This window comes from Zea mays, chromosome 6 (assembly GCF_902167145.1).
Source record: "Zea mays cultivar B73 chromosome 6, Zm-B73-REFERENCE-NAM-5.0, whole genome shotgun sequence".
Taxonomy (NCBI): domain Eukaryota; kingdom Viridiplantae; phylum Streptophyta; class Magnoliopsida; order Poales; family Poaceae; genus Zea; species Zea mays.
In genome coordinates this window covers 15,551,755-15,556,263 of record NC_050101.1, presented here as the reverse complement: position 1 = coordinate 15,556,263, position 4,509 = coordinate 15,551,755, and positions in this window count along the sequence as shown.

Genomic DNA, 4,509 nt, shown 5'->3' with positions numbered 1-4,509 from the left:
CACTGGTCGATGGTCAATGGCCACACAACCCCCATTTTTGGCGAAAACAGCCATGAACGACCATTTTCAATAATACCGAAGGCTAACACATACGGATTTTTGACCATGAAGTTGTCTCCACCAAAAATCCAAGAATTTAATCTATGGCAAGGAAACATATGTAGGGTGAGGTGTACAAGCCTCTGGTCGATGATAAGTGGCCGCACAATCCCTATTTTTATCGAAAATAGAATGAACGACCATTTTCAATAATACCGAAGGCTAACACCTACAGATTTTTGACCAAGGTATGGTCTCCACCAGGAATGGAAGAATGTGATCTATGGCAAGGAAACATGTGTGTGGTGTGCTGTATGAGCCTCTGGTCGATGATCAATGGCCACACAACCCCTATTTTGTCGAAAATAGCATGAACGACCATTTTCAATAATACCGAAGGCTAACACCTACAGTTTTTGACCAAGAAATGGTCTCCATCAGAAATCCAAGAATGTGACCTATGGCAAGGAAACATAAGTGGGGTGAGGTGTATGAGCCTCTGGTTGATGATCAATGGCCACATAACTCCTATTTTTGTTGAAAATAGCCACGAACGACCATTTTCAATAATACCGAAGGCTAACACATATGGATTTTTTACCAAGAAATGGTCTCCACCAGAAATCCAAGAATGTGATCTATTGCAAGGAAACATAAGTGGGGTGAGGTGTATGAGCCACTGGATGATGATCAAAGGCCACACAACCCCCATTTTTGTCGAAAATAGCCATGAACGACCATTTTCAATAATACCGAAGGCTAGGCATAATCAACACTGGTGGTCACATCAATCTCTTCTTTAATTGATCAAAGCTTTCTTGGCACTTCTCATCCCACTTAAATTCTCTTCCTTTCTCCAGAAGCGAGGTCATAGGCTTGGCAATCTTAGAGAATCCTTCAATAAATCTCCGATAATATCCTGCAAGCCACAAGAAACTCCGAATCTCAGTGACGGTAGTGGGAACGCTCCATTCCATTATCTCCTTCACTTTAGCAGGATCCACTACTATTCCTCCATTAGAAATAATATGTCCAAGGAATGACACCTTGTCAATCCAAAACACACACTTGCTAAACTTGGCGTAGAGTTGATTATCTCGTAGCTTCTGTAGCACCAACCTTAGATGTTCTTCATGATCATTTTCACTCTTAGAATAGATAAGAATATTGTCGATGAACACCACGACGAATCTGTCCAAATACTCCATAAACACCTTATTCATCAAATTCATAAAATAAGCTAGTGCATTGGTTAATCCAAACGACATAACAGTGAACTCATATAATCCATATCGGGTTGAGAAAGCCGTCTTAGGAATATCCGATGGTCTAATCCTCATCTGATGGTAACCGGATCGGAGATCAATCTTCGAGAATACCCTAGCACCTCTCATCTAATCAAATAAGTCCTCAATACGAGGTAATGGATACTTGTTTTTCACAGTAACATCATTAAGTGATCTATAATCCACACACATCCGCTGTGATCCATCCTTCTTCTGTACAAACAGTACCGATGCTCCCCAAGGTGAGGAACTCGGACGAATGTACCCTGCCTCCTGTAACTCAGTTAACTGCTTCTTAAGTTCCTTTACTTCTTCTACAGACATCTTGTATGGTCGCTTAGAAATAGAAGCAGTCCCAGGTAAGAGATCAATGACAAACTCAACTTCCCTATTCGGTGGCATCCCTGGTAACTCCTCTGGAAAGACATCCGGAAAATCTCTAACCACACGGATGTTGTCACCAACAAACTCCTCAGGTATGAAGTATATAGCCCGTTTGGAAGAGGTGGTTACTGCAATTGGAACTTGAAATGTTTCTCCTTTAGGGCTAGTGAGTTCTATAGTACCCCTACCACATGCTATAATGGCCTTTGCCTTCCTTAACAATGACATACCAAGGATCAGATCTATACTGTTGGCCTCTAGTATTATAGCAGTAGCTCCAAATTCTCTTCCCATAATAGATAATGTCAATCTACGTGTCATTTGATTTGCCTCAATAGGCCCTTTAGGTGTAATTACTATCATTGGTTTTCTCATACTTAGCAGTGGTATCTCATTTGTGTTGGCATATCGAGCAGACATAAATGAATGTGTAGCACCAGAATCAAATAATATGGTTGCAGGAATTGCATTAACATAAAACATACCAAGTAAGATGTCAGTACCATGAGGAGTAGCATCAACTCTAACTTGATTAACCCTAGCTATAGAATATCCCTTGCTAGGAGTCTGTTGCTTGTTCTTAGCTGGTGTACCAGAATTCCCCATCGGACAAGCATTAGCATAGTGCCCAATCTGACTGCACTTGAAGCATGTAGGGCCAGTCTTCTGTCCTGCAGACCTCATCGGGGTGCCAGTGGGAGTAGCCTGACGAGTAGGAGGTGTCCATGGAGACCCCTGTGGAGCGTACTGAGCTGGGCGTGGTCCTCCTCCTAGACGAGTAGGTGTACCCTATGGCGAAACGTAGCGGGGACGAACACTGCTGCTACCCTGCCCCTATGAGATAGCCTTCCTCTTCAAGTCTCCTAGTTGAACATGCTTGTGTTCAATAGCAAGAGCCTTATCCAGCAACCTCTGAAATGATGGAAATGTGTGTGCAACCAGTTGAGAGCACCTAGAGGGGGGGTGAATAGGTGATCCTGTAAAAACTTCAAACTTATAGCCACAAAACTTGATTAGGTGTTAGCACAGTTTATGCCAAGTGGCTAGAGAGGAGTCAAAACACAATAACCACAAGATTCCAATCAAGCACAGAGTGACACAGTGGTTTTATCCCGTGGTTCGGCCAAGACCAACGCTTGCCTACTCCACGTTGTGGCGTCCCAACGGACGAGGGTTGCAATCAACCCCTCTCAAGCGGTCCAAAGACCCACTTGAATACCACGGTGTTTTGTTTTCCTTTCACTATCCCGTTTGCAAGGAATCTCCACAAATTGGAGTCTCTTGCCCTTACAAGTATATGATCACAAATGAAACACAGAGTAAGGGAGGAAGCAACACACACAAATCCACAGCAAAAGCGCACACACACGGCCAAGAATCGAGCTCACAAGACTATCTCAGAGTTCTCACTTAGAACAGAGCTCGAATCACTTAGAAACACAAACGAATGCGCAGAGACTTAGTGTGGATGATCAAGAATGCTCAAAGGTTGCTTGTGTGTCTCCTCCATGCGCCTAGGGGCTCCTTTTATAGCCCCAAGGCAGCTAGGAGCCGTTGAGAGCAAATCCGGAAGGCCATCCTTGCCTTCTGTCGTCGGGGGCACCGGACAGTCCGGTGCACACCGGACACTGTCCGGTGCCCGATTTGTTTCCTTAAACGGTGAAGACGACCGTTGCAGACCGTTGGCAGATCTGGCGCTGTTGGCGCACCGGACATGTCCGGTGCACACCGGACAGTCCGGTGCCGTCTTCCGACCGTTGGCTCGGCCACGTGTCCCGCGCGGATTGCGCGGCCGACCGTTGGCCCTGGCCGACCGTTGGCTCACCGGACAGTCCGGTGCACACCGGACAGTCCGGTGAATTTTAGCCGAAGTCGCCGGAGAAAAACCCGAGAGCGGCTGGTTTGCGCTGCGCTGATCTGGCGCACCGGACACTGTCCGGTGCACACCGGACAGTCCGGTGCCCCAGCCCGAAGCAGCCTTTGGCTGTACACAGCCACTCTCCACTTCTTTTCTTTTCTTCTTTCTCCTGTTTCTAACACTTAGACAAGATGTTAGTACACAAAACTAATGTACTAAGGCTTAGAAACATACCTTTACTTGTGATTTACACTTTGTTCATCCATGAGCATATTTTCACATTTATGCCCTTGTGTTTGCACTCAATCACCAAAATACTTAGAAATGGCCCAAGGGCACATTTCCCTTTCAATCTCCCCCTTTTTGGTGATTTATGCCAACACAATATAAAGCAACTAGAACAAGTGCAAAATCACTTTAAATAAAACTCAAATTGGTTTTATTCAATTTTGGCATATATGGATCATCCTTTACCACCACTTGGTTTGTTTTTGCAAATCAAACTCAATTCTCTATCTCTAAGTCAAACACACATGTTGAAGTATAAAGAGAGTCATTCCAAAAGAGATTGATCAAAGATTTCAAAAACTCCCCCTTTTTCCCATAATCAACACTTCTCCCCACAGGAAGCCAACTTTTGAAAATAGAGACAATAAGAGACAATAAAAGCTTTTGACAAAACAAAAACTCTATTCTACTATTTTCAAAATCTCTCAAGTGGTAGCTGATCCATTTATCACTTTGGCCTTTATTTTCTCCCCCTTTGGCATCAAGCACCAAAACGGGATCAATCTTGGCCCTTTAACCCCATTGCCTTACCAAAATCTTCACTTAAGAGCAAATGACAATAAGAGTTAATGAGATGGACTTGGAATAAGTTACCCTCTCATCGGAGTGCAGTGGAAGTCTTTCATGGTCCAAGTCCACCTTTTCCCTTTCAAT